At 47.8% G+C, this 19,961-nt stretch overlaps 1 protein-coding gene across 1 annotated transcript in view; it reads left to right on the forward strand.

Moving 5' to 3' along the window:
* Nucleotides 1-581: 581 nt before the first annotated feature.
* Nucleotides 582-19,961, forward strand: part of LOC144769034 (glycine N-phenylacetyltransferase-like) — a 244,865-nt gene continuing 225,485 nt past the window's right edge. The window contains exon 1 of the mRNA XM_078653030.1: nucleotides 582-710. The gene's annotated coding sequence lies outside the window, so the exon portion shown is untranslated. The remainder of the gene's footprint in view (nucleotides 711-19,961) is intronic.

The raw sequence follows: 19,961 nt of genomic DNA on the forward strand, positions 1-19,961 counted from the left end.
TAATTGTTCTTAAATTAATTGTACCCTCTGGTACATACTTTTGCCCGACAACCTCTGTCCCACGTCACCTGAAAATCAAACTCCGGAGCCATAAATAGGAGGATATGCAGAGAAACAGGCGCTTAAGGGACTGCACTTTCTTCTTGTATTTTCCTCATCTTCCTCTCATTTTGTGCGCAGTTTCAGGGCTTTGCTTCACAGCTCTGTAATGGCCTATCAGGTCATGGTTTACATTTTAGAATGAAACATTAAAAGAAACCACACTCTTCCCTCACATATTCCTTGTGAAAAATCACCTTTCTCAAAATATAAAGGGTGTGTCATGAGGCATGGGAGAGATAAAGCTGGCCCCATCATCCAAAGGGCCTTGTTTGAATTCAGTTTGTAATAAAAATCTAAGTAAGCGAAGGACAAATAACTGGTATTTGTCCCGCTGCTGTTAATGTGTTTGTCAAGAAATGCAATGAATTTCTCACGGCGCCTGCTGCTCGCTGAGTCAGTGAGGACTCTACACTGAATAATACACTCACTGCCTCGTATATCCTCCCCAGGTGTGACACTTACTCCTCCGAGGTTACAGTTCTCAAAAGCACAGGCGAAGAAGCAGTGGTGGGTTATTGAGTTCTCGCTGAGGGGAAGAAATTGGCTGCTTGTAAGCACTGGGGCAAACTGAGAGCCCAGCGGTGCTCAGGCAACTCAAGTTACCAAAGGTAAGTGGCTCAGTCAGACAGGCATCAAGAACAAAGTAATACATTTTGGCCCAAACCTTCCTCTCTCTCTCTCACTTTCCTGTCTCTTCATCCCCTCCACACTGGATGACATCCTTGCTTGCTTTCGATCTGTGCTCTTTTCCCTCCTTTTGTTTTATATACTCGCTCCTATTCTTTTTCTCTTCCTCGCCAGTCTCATATTCCCATCATGAGAGAAGCATTATAATTGGTCTGAGTGGCCTGGTTTGATGCTTAGACAGTAACTGGGAGTCTGTAACAATAGAAACCTAAGTGTGCATGAGGGTTTGGCCAGTCTCAGATGGCCGACCAAATCGCCATGCGCACTTTAATGTGCCCACCACCACTCCCCCTGCCATTCCTGTCACAGGAGATTTGCTGGTCCCGCTACGCTGAAGACTCCTGTTAGCAAAGATAAGGCAGGCAAAAATAAAATGATAATAAAATGCTTTTATTATGATGTTACTGTTAATTTTTAGCAGGTAGGCAGCCCTCCTCCCCAATTATGGAGAATCCGCCCCTGTTCCTCGCCATCTCTTCACACCCTTTTTCTCTACTGATCCTTTCTCACAGTTTCTGTGAATCGAACATTTTTGTTTTACAAATGCCAGTGCCTCCACAGTTTATACCATACAATAACAGACAAATTACTAAGGAGCAGATGTATCAGTATTTCACGCAGTGTAGCAAGCCTCCTAGCTGTACTGCGTGAAAGGACAGGAATAAGTCTTATTTAACATCATAAGGCTAATCCCAGTCCTTTCTTTGCGCTGGCACACAATGGGCCCGATTCACAGAATGAACTTAAGACTCAATCCTAAACTTACTACTATTTTGGTATTCACAGAATGCACTTACTACTTTTGGCATTCACAAAATGAACTTACTACTTTTGGTATTCACAGAAGTTAGGATTTTGTCTTAAGTTTGTCTTAAGACAGACTTAAGACAGACTTAAGACAGACTTAAGACAAAATCCTAACTTCTGTGAATACCAAAAGTAGTAAGTTCATTCTGTGAATGCCAAAAGTAGTAAGTGCATTCTGTGAATACCAAAATAGTAGTAAGTTTAGGATTGAGTCTTAAGTTCATTCTGTGAATCGGCCCCTCCGTGCTGTCTAGCACCAACGGAAGTACCCTTGTGCCGTGGTGCAAGGGTGACTTTGTTGCAGACAAGATTGTTTCAGTGTTCGAAGGGGCACCTACCTGCACAAAAATGATCCTCTGATTAAAGCACACATAGAAAGAAATACAAATTAGGGGAAATAAAGATATTTCTCCTCATTACGCCTCACCTTGGGGGGCGTATCATTTCAAAGCATTCCCTAATCTACCACAAGACCCATACACAGAAGTCTATTTTGGGGGGCCATGTCCCCCAGCTTTTACCAATCATTAAAGCTGGTCTCTTTAGGTGCAGGCTTTCCCAAAAACTGGTTGCACTACTAAATCCCAACCCCCAGCATATCGGGATACAAGAACATTGAGGACAGAATATTTAAAGGTAAGTGGCAATAGGGAAGTATAGATTTTCTACTCTTAACTCCATATCTGCATATCTTGAAGGTATATGTATTACGTAGATACATATATGTGGAGTAGGTCATAGAAATACTATACTTACCCACATGCCAATATTTTGGATTCAATATTCTGTCCTTAATATACTCTGCAAATCTATATATCTATATTCTGATTTCAATATTAAGGTGCTAATCGTGTGATTCTATTTGAAAAAGATTTGGATTTTCTAAGGTACATATCTTCAGCATGTTTTGAGGCAGAACTGCAGTTGATTAGCATGCATTTTAGATGTGCTTTGTTAGAATGTGTGATGTTAATTAGTGTAAGGTTATGTTTGTTGACAGCTCTATGGTTGAGTCAACGAGTTCTGATCACTTTTCACAATTCAACTTTAAATTCAATAAGACTTAAAGTAGAAGAATGTAAAGTTGTAAAGTAGGCTGACTCACAACTCTGTAGATTTTCCAAACTGTGCATGTTTTGTGGAATGCAAAGCTTTTCAAGTTATTTTTCTTGTTTTATACAAATAAGCTGGCCTCAGCTCAGAACCCTTCCTCCTTCACCTCTAACCTCAGGTGTTGAATGTCCAGCCTCCTAACTCAAAATGATTTTGCTGAAGCATGTCCTTCCTGGGACATTCTTCATCAATCAATCAATCAATCATCGGAATTTGTATAGCGCTCTAATCACCCGTAGGGTCTGAAGGCGCTGAGGGGGGGAGGGGGGTCGCTACTGTTCGAACAGCCAGGTCTTGAGTTGTTTCCTGAAGCAGAGATGGTCCCGGGTCAGCCGTAGGTGAATAGGGAGGGAGTTCCAAGTCTTGGCCGCCAGGTAGGAGAAGGATCTTCCTCCGACAGTGGATTTGCGGATTCGTGGGACGGAGACGAGGGCGAGGCTGGCGGATGGGAGCTGCCGGGTGGGTGTGTAGAATGTGAGGCGGCTGTTGAGGTACTTCGGTCCCGTGTCGTGAAAAGCCTTGTGTGCGTGGGTGAGGAGTCTGAACGTGATCCTCTTGTTGACGGGGAGCCAGTGCAGGTCTTTCAGATGGGCAGAGATGTGGCTGTGATGAGGGATGTCCAGGATGTCCAGGATGAGTCGTGCAGAAGAGTTCTGTATGCGCCGGAGTCTTTCCTGGAGTTTGGCTGTGGTTCCAACGTAGAGGGTGTTCCCGTAGTCCAGTCGGCTGGTGACGAGGGCCTGGGTAACCGTCTTCCTGGTTTCGGTCGGGATCCATCGGAAGATCTTTAGGAGCATGCGCAGGGTGTTGAAGCAGGATGACGAGATGGCGTTGACTTGCTTGGTCATCGTGAGGGAGGAGTCCAGGATGAAGCCCAGGTTACATGCGTGGTCCGTTGGTTTCGGTGCGGTGCCCAGGGCAGTGGGCCACCAGGAGTAGTCCCAGGCGGAAGGAGATGGTCCGAGGATGAGGACCTCCGTCTTGTCTGAGTTCAGTTTCAGACGGCTGATCTTCATCCATTCTGCGACGTCTTTCATTCCTTCCTGGAGGTTGGCTTTGGCGGTGGCGGGGTCGTTGGTGAGGGAGAGGATCAGCTTGGTGTCGTCGGTGTGGGAGATGATGTTGAGGTTGTGATGGCATGCGATGGCAGCGAGAGGGCTCATGTAGACGTTGAAGAGGGTGGGGCTGAGTGAGGATCCTTGTGGAACGCCGCAGATGACTTCGGTGGCCGCGGAGCGGAACGGGGGGAGGCGGACTCTCTGGGTTCTTTCGGTGAGGAGCGAGATGATCCACTCCTGGGCCGCTCCTTGGATTCCGGTGTTGCTGAGGCGCTGTATCAGGGTGCGGTGGCATACGGTGTCGAATGCTGCTGAAAGGTCCAGGAGGATGAGGGCAGCAGTTTCCCCGTTGTCGAGCAGGGACCTGATGTCTTCGGTGGCTGCGATGAGGGCGGTCTCGGTGCTGTGGTTTGCTCGGAAACCGGACTGAGAGGGATCGAGGGATCCGTTGGTCTTGAGGAAAGCGGAGAGTTGTCTGTTGACGGTCTTCTCTATGACTTTGGCTGGAAAGGGGAGGAGCGAGATGGGGCGGAAGTTTTTCAGGTCCGAGGGGTCCGCGGTGGGTTTCTTCAGGAGGGCGCTCAGCTCGTCATGTTTCCAGCTTTCCGGGAAGGTGGCGGATGCGAAGGAGCTGTTGATGATGTTCCGGAGTTGGAGTGCGATGATGGAGTCGGCTTTGTTGAAGATGTGGTGTGGGCAGGAGCCGGAGTGGATGGTGTTCATCAGGCGGGTGGTGCCTTCGGTGCTGACAGGGGTCCAGGTGGGGAGGGTGGGGGTGGGGGGCCTTGGTTCGGTGGTTGGGTGCGTGGTCTGTGCGCCGAAGCTGTTGTGTATGTCGGCGATCTTGCGGTGGAAGAACGAGGCGAGTGAGTCGCAGAGGTCTTGCGAGGGTGTGATGTCGTTTTTGCAGGTGCTAGGGTTGGAGAGCTCTTTAACGATGCTGAAGAGTTCCTTGCTGTTGTGGGTGTCGTTGTCCAGTCGTTCTTTGAATGTTGTCTTCTTGGTGGTGCGGATCAGCTGGTGGTGTTTGTGGGTGGCGTTCTTGAGGGCGGTCATGTGTTCTGCTGTCTGGTTGTGGCGCCAGGCTTTTTCGAGGGTGCGGCAGGTTTTCTTGGAGTTTTTGAGGTCATCAAGAAATCATCGATAATAAACTTTCTCTGGAGGATCATGTAAAGACAGTCTTGGGTATATGCTTTGGAATAATGCAGATGCTGTGGAAGATCTTTCCGTGGATCCCCCCTAGAGCCCAGAAATCTCTTAATACAGGCACTGCTAGTTAGTAGACTAGATTATGGTAACACACTGCTAGTAGCATTGAGGGAGGATCTATCATCTAGGCTGCAAGTGGTGCAAAATACAGCAGCACGGCTGGCTATCAACAAACTAACTGGTACCCTGTCACTACCTCTTCTGCAAAACTTGCACTGGCACCCCATTGGAAAGAGATCAGTGTTTGAGTTTCTGACTTTAGTGTTTAAAGCACAGCAAGGGACGGGCCCGGCATACCTAAGGAAGGAGCTAATTCCTTATGTCCCTGCACGCCAACTTAGATCAAGCAATCGGAAACTGCTCTGCCCTTGTAAAATCATTACAACTAAGATGGCTGGGCGTTGATTCTCTCATCTTGCTCCCTTCCACTGGAACAGACTATCAGATGATATCCGAGCCTGCACAACGTTGGTGCAGTTTAAGAAGCAGCTTCAAATATGGATGTTCTAATCCGCCATATTGTCATAAGTTACCGAAAGTGTGCAGCCAAGGGGCCAAGAGACCCTTTGGGTATGATTCGTCGCGCAATACAAGCGCTAATAATAATAATTATAATCACACCTAGAAAGCCCCAAAGGAAAAACCTTTTTTTCACATACAATTAGGAAACTTCATCTGCTTCATAAAGTAAGAAGTTTTCTAATTCTGTAAATGAAGTTTTAGTTTAACTCCACACTAATTTAAAATAACCCACAGAGAGAGTTGAGATAGTAGTGGTAAACAGTGTGCTTTAAACTTTTTAGGGATGCAACAAGGGTGAAAATGAAATGGATTTTAAATGTCATTTTCCAGGAGAAGTTGGGAAGGTTTCAAAATGAATTTCATTGTAAAGTTGATATAAAAGACGGATAGTTCAATTACATTTCATCAAAAGCACCAATCAAAACTCCATGGAATTGAAGCAGGCTCCGACATTGGCATGCACCCCTCACAGTTACAGGCAGGTTGCGCAAAACTGTTGCAATAAGGTTTTCCTCTTAATACATGTGTATTGGGAGAAAACTAGAACATGCACTAAAAATGGCATTTTATACTGTAAGTTTTATGGGGGAAGGGTGTGCTTTCTGTAGAGCCTCCACTTATGAGCTCTGGAAGGTATAGTATATTACATACAGCCAGGGCAGGCTTGGGCATGGTGGCTGAAGCAATGCACTAGATTTGTGACAACCCATATAGGCACAGAGCTCTGACTACCCACTCCACTTGGATGCCGATGTTGCAATGTATTTTGTGGCTGAAAGGCGCACAGATGTATTTTAAATCGGGACCAGCTTTTTTGTAGAGCTATAAATATGTGCTGGGACATTTTCTGTCATCAAGAATGTAAATGCGGCGTGGACTCAGGTGTGGGAGGCTGTATTGAAGCCAGTGACCATAATGATGTTTCAGTAAATATTTGAATGTATTCCCCTTTCAGGAACCATCCAAGAGTTCTGCCTGATTTGGTCTCGAAAAATTACCATGTTCCTGTCTGTAAACATTCGTTTGAAGATTGTTTTTAATAGTTACTTTTTTTTAAATTCTATTGTAATGCATATTTTGTGAAAATAGGGTGTGTTAAGTCGATTTTCGCATTTTTTGTTGTGTGTTGTGTGCATTTTCCTCCAGTGCGTATTGATAACCTACAGTGGCTCATTTTTAACTTGGTGGGTTTCAACTCAATATTAATGTTGGGGCAGATTTACAAGAAGGTTTTGCAGTGTGGAACTGCAAGCATTTTGGCTGTGCCACGCTGCAGCAGTTTCAGAGCACAGGTATGCAACATATTTACAGTGATATGTTGCATTTCTGTGCTCTCCACTGTGCAGGTGCAAAAACAGCTGCCATCCGCCGGCACCCTTGCACCATGGTGCAAGGATGCCTGCGTCATGGTGAGATTGTTTTTGTGCAGGAAGGGGCACCTAACAACCACATAATACAACTCAAAAACACAAGTACACACCACACCACATACATCCAATCGACACCACACAATTACGCATCATGCTACAAAATTCAACAGCACACCACGTATTAAACTCCACAACATACCACTCCACAGCACAGAATATCATTCCATATAATTATACTCTATAACACACAATACCACTCCACATCATTACAGTACAATCAATGGCACATAATTACTATCCAGTGATTTCACAGCACACCATGATACATAATCACACTGCACAAATACACTCTACACCACACAATTCCACGCCACACAATTACACAACTAAATAATGTAATACAACCCACATGATTCCAGTCCAGATCACATGCATACACTCCATAACACACAGGTAAAAGACATTGCCATTTACAATGCCAATAGCTCTAATTGAAACAAATGCAAGACCTACTGCATTTCCAATTATTGTCTATTTTGCTGTATTACACAGCATGCTGTGAAAACTCAAATTGAACAGCAAAACAAATGTTACAGCAGATCACGCTAATGGAATTTGCAGGGATCCACAATTGTCATACCGCGCAGCATTCCTACACTTCTCCCGAGAACAGCAGTACCCTGCTTTTGTGCCTGATCAATCGCCTGTGTGAGGAAAAACTTGTTAAGACAAAAGGAGAGATCCACATTTTGCCTTACAAATTGACCAATCTGGCAATGTAGGTAGCTGTGTTATTTAATAGGCCTGGGCGGTAAATTCCGTTCCACTCACGGAATTCGGGTAATTTGGGTAATTTCTCTTTCTGCTGAGAATGCGAAATTGCCAAAAAATCAGCGATCTGCGGCTTTGCGAATTCTTTTTGCTTGTTTGCGCTTTCAAAATGTGTGTTTGCAAGATATTTCTACCGAGCACAGAAACAGCATTTGCGAACAGGAAAAAAGCATCGCGAATGGGCGGAACAAGCAATTCCGTGTGTTTGCAAAACTTTTGCGTGCACGCAGAGATTTTGTACAGTTTCACAGAACTTTACGTAGCGCGACTACGCAAATTCCCCCCACCCCTAGTATTTAGGCTAGGGCTCAGTCAGCACCGAGGGAAACCTACTAGGTCCAGACATTTCTGAAAACAGGGTACATAGTGAAGTCTGGGGAAGTGTTGTTTGTGTGGATCCCAATATTTTTTCTTAACATTTCCAACCTCAAACTTTGGCTAAATTGCATATTATCCTCATATTTCTGTGAACGGAAAATTCCAGAACCTGCGAGAATTCATAAAATTGCTATTATCCAGTGTTCCCACACTTCTCCCATTAAAACACCTACCCCAAATGTGCACCAAATATTATGTTTATAGCACATTAATTACATAGGACGGCATATTAGCAATTTATTTTCTATGATCATAAATTAGATAAAGATAAAGCAGAATATCAAAGGAGTCAATACATTTAAAAAATCAGATTCATACTAGGTCCTAAATTACAATATGGAAAAATCTGAAAATGTTGATTTTCTGCTGAGATGTTTAGAGAGGTCAATTATATTATAATTTCTTTCCGCCTAAGATACCCTGATTCCCCTATGTTTGGTTCAAGGAGATGAATCCTCAGTGTGTTGAACCTGGCAGCGTTATCTCAATATAAAAAAGAAAATGGTCAAGCCTGGCAGCTTGCATGCACTGCTGCAAGACATGATGCAGTCACTAAAAGGACTTGAATCCTGCCCGATGCTTACCATAGGTTGATTTAAGCATCGCTCTTCTTTGCTGCTTCCTAGTTAGTTTGCACACCTTATTCATCACTTATGCTTCTAGTTTACAGATTAATTCAACATGATTAGGGGCCTGCCGCTGCAATACAGGGGTTATTTCCCCTTTCCATTCACCATGCCGTATTTGTCCGATTCCTGTTCTTGTGAGGTGCTCAGACGGCTATTACTCTCCTCCCACAAACATTTGGCATAGCTTGTGCTTCCCTCCCATGCAACATCAGTACAATTTTGTTCGAATTTTAAAAAATATTGACAGCTAGAGGGGCACTCTCTCAGAGCTCCTGTGAGGATGAAACATACCTTAGCAGTCTTTTGAATACAATCTCTGGTGGCCATCTTTTGGGAGGCTTTCAATTCACAAACCAGACTGTATGATTTAAAACAATGTTGTTCTCAGCCAAACACATGCACGTATGAAAGACGAAGAAATATAAAAGCTTAATGGAAATGCAACAAAAACATAAACTACAAACGCTTAAAAACATAGCATCATGTTGCGTTGGCTACCCCGTTGGGCTATAAAATTCATCGCCTGGACCGCCCAGTTGGTAGAGGCGGGGGTCTGGCTGTACTATATAGATACTGTTGGTCTCTTTGCAGCGAAACCTCCACCTTGTGGGGGGGTGTGAGGCTCTTGACTTTTGCTTGCAAATATCTCCGCATTTCACTTTAGGGGGGTCTTTGATATATCGACCTCCGGGGCCAGCTAAGGCATTTTTTGGCATTCTTTTGGGGACGCTTTGGCAGAGAGATCACTACGTTTTTCGAATTACTTGCTTCTGGGTGATTTTAACTTGCATCTGGGTGTCACGGAATCGGTGGATTAGGCTGCTTTTCTTGAGACGCTTCAGATGGCTCAGCTCTCCCAATGGGTGGAACATCCGACTCACCAAGGGGGCATATTCTTGACTCCATCTGTGCTAATTTCCAGATATCTGTGGCTAAGCCTCTACAGGTCGCTTGGTCGGACCATTTCCCCATATTTTTTTCATGGGTGGTGCAACGCCCGGTGCGGGAGGCTAGTTACCATTGCCCCCCCACTGCTCGCAAAACTGGACGCTGAGCAACTTAGCGGCTGTTTGGCTGTGGGGTGGCCCCTCCTTCTAGGCAGTTTGGATGAGAAGTTGGCTAGTTTTGCTGATTGGATTTCTGAATCGGTCAGTGCCCTTTCCACTCCTGTGCATGGTAGGCTCAGGAGAGAGTCTCCCTCTAAGCCATGGTTTAACCAGGAGTTGAGAACACTGAAACATGCCTGTAAGGTGCTTGAGAGAGCCTGGTGCTCTAGTGGCTATTGTCCAATTGCCAAACAGGCACATAGAGCTAAACAGAAGCTTTACTACTCATCTATTGGCCTAGCCAAGGGCTGTTATTTTCCAGCTCGTATAGAGAGGGCCAAAAATAACTCCAAAGAAATATTTGCCATTGTGCAGAGTTTTGTGGCTCCCAAGTCCCAAGCGGCGGCAATACCTTCCTCTGTTGCCTGGTGTAATACTTTGGCTAATTTTTTTCAGGAAAAAATAGCCTGTATTCCACAATCTTTTTTGGATGGGCCCAAGCTCACTTTTCCTGCTTCTTTTGGGTTACAGGATAAGGTGCGGGGTAGCACCTTTTCTGGATTTAACTACGTCGCTCAGAATTCTGAAAGCACTTAAATCCGGCTTGCCGAAAGATCCGTGTGCCGCTAGGCTCTTAGCGGAGGTGGCTGACACTATTAATTTTGAGGTCAACCTAGTGATCAATCAGTCGCTCCGCGAGGCCAGGATTCCGTTGCCATGGAAGCAAGCACTAATTCTGCCCCTCCTTCAGAAGCCTTCCCTTGACCCTCTGTCACCTGCCAACTATCGGCCTATCTCACTTTTGCCAAGCTTGGCCAAAGTCTGTGAGAAGGTCGTGACTTCTCAGCTTACCAACTTTGTAGAGGTGGCTGGCCTGCTACACCCGGCGCAATCAGGGTTCCGTGCTGCTCATAGCACGGAGTCCGTGCTTTTGGATGTCACAGAGGTGATCCGTGAGTGCCTGGATGCCGGCGGGAGAGTTGCTTTGGTCATGCTCGATCTCTCGGCGGCATTCGACACGGTGCCCCATTCGCTTCTCCTGGATCGCCTAATGGCAATTGGCATCTCGGGTTCGGCTCTGAGTTGGATTCGATCTTTTTTTGAGGGCAGATCTCAGCAGGTGTGGTTGCCCCCCTGTGCGTCTGTGCCGCTGCATTTGTCTACTGGCGTTCCGTAGGGGTCATCCCTTAGCCCTCTTCTCTTTAACATCTATGTGACTCCGCTGGTTTACCTTGCGGAGTCCCTGGGGGCTAAGGTGATGGCCTACGCTGATGACACACAACTCCTGTTCTCCTGGAAGAGGGGAGAGGACTCGGTGGAGGCCCTGCAGCATTGTCTAGCCGAGGTGTTTCATTGGCTGGCAGGCGCACAGTTGAAGTGCAATGAAGAAAAATCGGAGGCTCTCCTGTACGGCTCATTCCCTGTGGATTTCAGGGATAGAATATGGCCCTCAGATTTCCCTATGGCCTATGGCGAGCAAGGGCTCCGCCAAAAACCTCAGGTGTGGTTTGATGAAGACCTGAATTTTTCAACCCAGATAAAAAAGTTTTGGGTCCCTGAAAATCTTGAAGAAATTTCTTCCTCTTCTGCCAGTCAGCTCTAAGGAGACCGTGGCCCGGGCACTGATCTTATCCCGCCTGGACTACGCCAATGTCCTTTTGGTGGGTAGCCCCGCCTATCTGACTAGGAAACTGCAAGTGGTCCAAAATGCGGCCGCTAGATTGTTACTGGGACTGCCTTCTAAACAGAGTGTTCGTAGGTTTCTGGACCAGGGTCAGCGGACTCGATAATTCTCTCGCCTCGGTGCCCACTCTGATTAGCGATCACACTCGGCAACTCTGGGCATTAGCTTGCCTCATCTTCACTAACGGCCCCACCAGACCGCCGGGGATGCCTGGTCTCACCCTGGAGATACCCATTAAGGGACCATCTCTCAGGGAAGCCAGGAAGGGTTTCGCAGCGGTCGAAGCGCCTTGGGACCCTACGGGTAAGTAGTGCGCTATATAAATGCCTATACATTTACATTTACATTTCGTATTCATTTACGTACCCTGCATTGGCTCCCTGTGGAGTCTCGCTTTAAATTTAAAATGCTACCTATTGTTCATCGCGCGCTGTATGGGCTAGGTCCTAGTTATTTGCAGAAGAGATGTACCTTCTATAAACCCTCTCGGCATTTGCGTTCCTCGGATCAGTGGCTCATGCAGAGCCCTCGGTTCAATCGCCAGAGGCTAGGCGGTAACTCCTTCGCCCGCAAAGCTGGCTTGGCCTGGAATCGGTTACCACTGGCTCTGAGGAGTGTTCCTGACCCACTGCTTTTTAAAAAAAAAAATTCAACGCTGCTCTTTTAAGCCTGTATTCGGAGAGTGGATTAATTTGACTTTCGGGAGTTAGCGCCGGGACACTGTTAGTAGCTGTGCGCAGTACAAATGAAATATAACATAACATAACATAACGTAAGGCCTGCCATAATATTTTCCATACCCAGCAGTTCCCACAACTTATATAGCCAATCCAGATCAGACGGAATCTCTGCCTTGCACCATTTAGCTAGCAATACCTGTTTGGCCGCCCCCAGTGCTTGCGCTATCGCTCTACCTCTCCTAGACTTGAGAGGAAACCTCAAAGCATTTGGGAGTCCTAAAAGTTTAAATGTGGGGAGGTCTGGTAGATTGGTGTGGTAGATTGTGTCATCGTCCCAAAGATTTGCCTCCCAAAAATCCTGTATTCTCGGTCAGGCCCATAGAATGTGAGTGAGTGTGCCCGACTGACCACAATTATGCCAGCAGAGCACTGTTCCCCCAGGCTTCCACTTAAGCTGCCACTCGGGGTGTAGTAACAATAGTGTGCGATCTTTAAAAACATCTCTTTACCTGCTGTACTACAAGCTGATGCCCTGACGCTGTGTACAATATCACTCCACTCCTTGGGGGAGAACTTATATTCCAGTTCTACTTCCCACCTACATTGCACAGGGGATTTGCTGGTCTGTTTGGGAGTGCTTAAAAATGCTTAAGTGTCCAACAACAGTCTTTTGTCTGATGTTCTAGTGATGTACTGTTTCTTGAAGTTTGTAAGTTTGTGACTAGCGTGAGGGCTCACCTGCGGTTGAGTGACCCAATGGCGAAGGGACAGATACTAATCAATGGAGAGGTTATAACCTGCACACCTCAAATATACAATTTTATCTAACTTTACCAGTTCAGCAATTAACCCAATTTTGTGATCTTGTTACCCTGACCAGCTCCTATCAGGTACACCAAATCAAAATAGCATGAGACCAAAAACTGTCACATGAATACAAGGTGCACTTTTCACAAGCCCAAAGTGGCGTTATGTACTTTCTACAATTATTTCACAGAATATTAGTATGATGCAAAAGTTTTACAAATAAAATCTAGTCCGCAAACTCTCAAGAGAGTATCTCAAGTTGGCTCAAACAATCAATAAACTCCACAAAATTTCGCAAAATTAATGATACATAAACTTCTTGCTTTATTGTGCATGAATCTATATGCACATTCATTCTTCAAATCCAAACTCCATGTAGTGTTACATATCCCATGTAGTGTTACATATACCAATGCATTTTGGGAGGACCCTTCGTCAGGGGAACACTAAAAATAACAAAAATGAATTTTTTTAGGCAAAACTTTTTTTTTTTTAAAAACGTTCATGCACAACATGGTGTCACTCAAAGGCTCATCAGAAATGAACCTGTGTCCCGCAGGCTGCCAGTATGCTTGTTTAGGGATTCTGTATCCCTCTGTAACACTGGAGAACTCCATTACCCCATAGACATCATACAAATCTCCAATACGTTTACAGTGGGACTCTTGCCACAGGAGAAAGCTGTTCAAGTGGAAGCTGGCGAATAGTCGGGGTTTCCTATAAAAGGGGTCAGAGGTGATATTGGGATGGATAAGCCATGAGGTACCTGTACCCTGTCCCAGACAGCCATGGTAGCCCACAGGACTTGTGACATAGAGACTCCACATGGCCAAGCTTGCGCTGGAGCCATGGGACAAATGTGCATGCCCGCAATTGAGCGGTCAATGAAGCACCGATGCTTTTCAGACTGTGTCTTGTACCATTCAAGCATGTATCAGAGTTGTGCAGCCTGGAAGTATCGTTCATTACATGGGACCCCCATACCCCTGTTTTCAGGTATGTCAGTTGATGGCTAATTCTCGGTCTCGTACCCTCCATATAAAGATGCAGAGGAGAGTATATTAGGAGGGGGGATAAGCGATAATGTCTCCATCACATACAGTATCCGTAGGAGCATGGTCATTTTGACAGCTGCTTGTCTGCCAAGCCAGAACAGGATATGCCTCTTCCAGCTTGTGAGCTCACGTCCAATCACGGCCAGTAGGCTGGAATAATTCACTTGCACTTTTTTTGAGACAGTAGGGGCTATCTGCAAACCCAGGTAATGGATGCCTAACGTAGCCCATCTAAAAGGAAATCTCAAAGACAGCTCCAGCTGATCGGCCTGTGGGAAAGTCAGGCTCAGAGCATGGGTTTTATGGAGAATAACCGTAAATCCTGAGACTAATCTAAATAGCTCCAGCTCCTCCATCAGGGCAACCATTGAAACCTCCGGCTGGGTAAAAACAGGACCACATTGTCCGCAAATAATGAGATATTGTGAACTCCGTCTCCTATTTTAATCCCGGAGATCCCCGGGTGTTGGCAGACTCTTTCTGCCAAGAGCTCCATGTATAATGCAAAGAGGAGGGGTGACAATGGGCACTCCTGCCTCATTCCCCTCCGAATGTGAAACAGTTGCAAAGTGACCCCATTCACTCAAATCCGTGCCTGGAGATCCGCATATATTTAGCCCACCCACTGCTAAAAGCATTCGTCGGCACCGACTTTGCATAGTGTCTGTAGTAAGTATGGCCAGTGCATGTAGTCCAAAGCCTTTTCAGCGATGACCGGAAAAAAGACCGTAGGCGTATGAGTATGTTGGATCTTGTCCTGTAGATAGCACATCTGACGGGTCCCATCACTGCAGTTGCATTCCGGAATAAAACCCGATTGATCGGGGTCAATCAGGCCCTGCATGTGGGGCACCAATCTGTTCACCAAAATGCTCGTAAAGATCTTAAGGTCGACGTTTAGCAATGAAATGGGATGGTAGGAGACACAGTCTATGGGGTCTTTCCTAGGTTTCGGGATTAGGACCACCTCAGCCATAGTCATAGTCGGGGTCACTTTGCCTATGTCACTAAAGGAATTAAAAAGTCGGGCCAACACCGGAGCCAGTTCTCGACTAATCCTCCCCTGGGGCCTTCCCTGAAGGGAGACCGGAGATGGCCTTTAGGACTTTGTCGATGCCGATGTCTGCATCTAGGTTCGTCACCTCCATGTGCGGGAGGGAAGCTACCGGTACGTCCTGTATATATTGCCTTTTGGCTACACGGTCCAGGTCTTCTGCACTGTGATGTTTGGTGTAAAATGACTCAAAGCGACCTGCTATGACGGCGTCGGAACATAAAATCCCCCCTGAACATCTCTAATTTGCCCAATCCTGCCACGGCCCTTTGTGCCTGCAGCAGAGCTGCCAGAAGCTTCCCAGCGTTGTTACCACTGGCGTAGTACTGCTAGTTGGACCGTAAGAGTGAGTACGGCGCCCTTCCACAATCAAGGGCCTTCAGCTGCTTTTTAGTGGCATCAAGCTGTCTCCTGACCCGTACAGCCCCTTTCCTACGGTGCACCCCCTCTGACTCCTTGACCTGGGCCTCTAACCGCTCTCTCATTTCTTGTCTATCATTATTGACTCCTGCTGGTATACATTGCCCTCAGATGACAGCCCAGAGGACGGCAAGTGAGTTATCCCTGCCCTTGTGAATCTCAAGCTACAACGTGATCATGTCCAATATGTCTTTGAGATTAGCTTCATACTCGAGCAGATTATGATTACGTTTCCACTACTTGCAGCCTTGGGGCCCACCTCGAACACCCAACTCCAGTTGGATTGGGGAGTGATACGACAGGGCTCCAGTCTCTACTGAAGCGTCAGTAGTGTCTCTGGTTACCCTGAGAGACGTAAAAAGCCAATCAATTCAAGCATACATCTGGTGAGCTGCTGAAAAGCATGTGTATTCCCTAGCTGTCTGGTTTAACTTCCTCCACACGTCTGTCAAGCCTAAATCCATCAGTCTCTTCCTCATGGAGTCGGAAAGCACCCTGGAATGGCCCTGTCGCTGGACAGAGCGGTCCCACTGTGCATCATATGTGATATTAAAATATCCCCCCAAAACCAAGTCGTCATCAGGAGAGGCCAGAATAGCTTACAATGTACCCCCCACCCTTCTTAGTACTCAGTTGCTTACCCCCTGGCTAGGAGGATAGGGAAGAAAAGAAGGAGAAGACAGAATGGAAGAGAGATAAAACAAGAAAGAAAACATCACCTAAACATCAGCTATATTCACACTATCGTGCTTGGGTCCATGTGTCCGATGGCCCGACATCTTGACAGCGAGGTGGAACCTGTCTTGCCGGAGCCCGTGTTTGTCACCCCTGTTCTGGACTCATGCCTATGAACGAGTAGTCATGGAGTCTATTCTTCAGCTTCTGGGTTGTCCAAGGACCCTTCTCTGTGTTGGAGCTGTTGCAACAGCTCCTCCCTCTCTTTCTGGCTTTTTGTGGCAGTAGGTTTAGAGGAGTTAGAGGATTTCACCCATCTGCTCTTGGTTCGACCTCCCACCTTCAGCTGGCCAAGCACTGCTGCGGTCCCTTCAATAGCCTCCGGTGTATTGTCATTGGACAGTCCCAGACCCAGCACTTTATGCACCTCTTTAAGGGAGGCAACCAAACAGGTCGACTGGTTCCAAACGAAAGCCAAATGGAAGGGGTGACCCCAGTGATAGCGAATTCCTTTGTCCCGCAGAAAGGCTGTGGCCGGTCTTAGGGCTTTACGTCTTTGGTGAATAAGTGGGAACAAGTCCTGGAAAGTTCCGATGTGGAGACCCTAGTAGGCTATGGTTGCTCTGTCTCAGGTGGCTCCCATGATGATTTCCTTCTGCTAAAATGAGTGGAGGCATATGAGGATGTCCTGTTGCTCTCCCGAGTCTCGGGCCGGTCGTCCAGCGCGATGGGTGTGGTCCAACACTCTTTCTTTCTCCTCCAGCTGTGGTGCCACATGTTTGAAGAATAGGACTCCCCAGTGCTCCAGCGTACCCCATCAGCGAGGAAAGGAACACCCTTAACGCAGATATTGGATAAGCAGGAGCGGTTTTTGAGGTCTTCTAGTCGAAAAAACACCTCCTCGTTGCGACCTTTAGGCTACAATAGTTTGCTCGGCGATCTCCTACTCCCACTGGTTGGCACTCCCATCCAAGGAATCCACACGATCCCCAAGTTCCTGCACCTCCACTCTGATCTGCTTCATATCTGCGACAACTTCCCTGCGCAATCCAGCAAAGTCGTCTCTAAGGGTCCCAAATAGTTGCTCTAAGAAGCCACGACTTCCCCATGGTGCCATGGTCTGCCTTTTTGAACCCTGGCTTCTGTAGGAGGTCCTAGATCAACAGATCTATTTTCCCTGAGTGGGCGGCCACCTTCGGCAGCCCTGCAGCACAGGTAAGTGTGGTATTCACCCCAGGCAAGTCACCCCAGCTGCTCCCGTGTTGTGGGTGTCTGCGGCTCCGCCGGGCCTGGCAATGTGTCTCCTATCTGGGGGTCATTGATTCCTGGCACCCCTCTGGCTCTCTCTGTCTGTCAGTCTGCCCGTGCCGGGCCGAGTGCAGAGTGCCAGGCCTATTGTGTTGAAGGGTTACCTCATTTTCTGGGCATCACTATGTCCACCCCATGGCCTGAATATATGTGGGGTTCAGTGCTTCCTCACTTCTCTGCAACGGGCATACCTTTGTTTGTTGTACGGCCACTAGAGAGCAGCACTGAGCAGCATTGAGCGGAGAGCTGTAGTCGCCACAAGCCGCTGACCGCTAGCCACGAGAGGAGAGGATTTTTCCGGCGGTGGTCTGCTGGAGAGTCCCTGGAGAATCCCTGGTGGCTGGAGCCTCGAGCGTTGTCTGTGTCGGTGCCGAAGTCGGAGTCGGAGTCGAGCACCTGCACCTGTAGCTGTAGCTGTAGCTGTCAGGCGCCGGGCTTCAGCTCTGAGCATCGTGAAGCCGCGATACCTGCGGCAGCCCCAGCGCCCCCAGAGGCCCCAGCGACCCGGGTGATCTGAGGTCCTGGTGAATCCCAGGCTGCGGGGGACAACTGCCGAGCCGTGCTGTGCTGCTGTGTGTCCCTCGGCAGCTGCGGTCTGGCAGGAGCCTGATCAGCTCCGGAGAAGCTGCCGCGTGAGCCCGCACGCACGCAGCTTAGGGCTTAGAGCGGCGGCTTTGGCGAGGCGATGTGGCATGAAAGGTGAGCCGCCGGGACCCCTGCCGTGATCCCTGACACAGGGCCACAGTGACGCAGCAGAAGCAGAAGCGCAGCCCCAGCACAGTCCCCAGCAGCTGAGCCCCAGACCCACCAGATACACCAGAGGGTCACCAGTGTGGATCGGAGGTAGAGGAGGTGGAGGAGCGGCAGCGGAGGTTTTGGCGACGCATGGGAAGGGAAGGTGAGCCGCCGTGTCCTGCCCGTGTCCCCCCCGTGACCCCCGCCTTGTGACTTGTGACCAGAGTAACAACCAGAGTGACGAGTGAGACTAGAGTGTCTTGAGTGGTCACACAAACTGTGACCACTGCATTCTCGCAGATAACAGCACCCGGAACAACTCCGACAAAATTCATTCAAAATACATCAAAATTCCTTGAAGCCGCCGCCGTTCTAACTGTGTTAAAGCTTGAGGTGCGAGGCGTGAGGACAGTGGGGAGAGGAGACACCCAGAGACGGGTGCATTCTGTGACAGTGTCCCTTCCCCTGCACCTCGCTCGCCCCAGTGATATTAGTCACTGAACAAGATTTTGGGAGAGAAACCTGCATAACCAAGCGGATTCCTGAACCTACTGGCTCATCCTTGGCTCATCCTTGGCCTAACCTCAGCATGAGGTCAGGCAGGAAAAGGGTTCACCTCGAGAACAAGCCTAATACAAAGGCAAAGGCAAAGCAGAACGCTGCTGCAATCGCTAACAAAAAGGATAGTGCGAATGAAGTAAGCGAGAGTTGGGGTTCATCTTTAGGAGAAATCAGAGCGGCTAGCGAACAAGTCCCACCGGCTACGAATTCTCGACCGAACCACTGACAACCAAAAATCACATCATTTAACTTTTTGAAGGATCCACTCTCCACTATCTTTTCATCCAGTGGAAAAATCCTGGGCCTCCAGGACTCTCTTCTTCCACTATCCCCTTGTGAGTTGAAAAAAGACCAATCCTTCAAGTAAGCGGCATCGAGAACCACTCTTCCACACCAGACGGCCTTCCTGCATCATGTCAACTTGCAGAGGAGACATCTGGGCCCGAGGGCGAGCCTACAAACACGGCCACCGGTAGCCCACCAGCCCTGCGGACAGGCGACAGGGGGGTTACGTCTGACCCACACTTATCTTCCTCTCTTACGTACATTGACTCTTCACCAACACCAACTACTTTACCTCCACTTATAATTAGTCAGAATCCAAAGTATTCTTCGCACAACCTCACGACCTGTAGCGACAAGGATTTCTCTAAAAGGCAAGAAGCCCTAAGTAGCGACAACTTGGACAATCCAAACAACTCGCTCATCACCGATAAAAGCCTTCTGGACCAATTGGACAGCTTAAATTCTCATCTACAGCCAACCGAAGATGCAGCAAAAGTCCAGAGCTCCGATGACCATCGGATGGAGGATGTGGTAAATATACCAAATCTTGGGAGCGACGGCCCAGCCAACTTAACCTACTTGGGCTCACAGGAGTGGGCTGAACTAGTTGCCTCATACATTCTGACAACGCTGGTTAGACCGTCCCTGCCTACGGAGGAATCAACTAAGCATGGGCGGATTTTGCGGATCCACGATTCGCGGATTAAGCGGATCCACGGATCGTGGATCCGCAAAATCCGCGGATTTAGCGGATTTGCGGATTTGGGGGCGGGGCTTCATCGAGTGTGTGGGCGGGGCCAAACGGACGGGGCTTCCACGCGAGCGCACATGCCTCTTGTGTGTCTAAAAGGTCAGAGACCGATCAGAGCAGCATCACAGCGGATTATCGATGGTATATTTGGGAAGAAGGCACATCTGCCCAGCCTCCCAACGCTCACGATTTTT

This window comes from Lissotriton helveticus, chromosome 1_1, assembly GCF_964261635.1.
Source record: "Lissotriton helveticus chromosome 1_1, aLisHel1.1, whole genome shotgun sequence".
Lineage (NCBI taxonomy): Eukaryota > Metazoa > Chordata > Amphibia > Caudata > Salamandridae > Lissotriton > Lissotriton helveticus.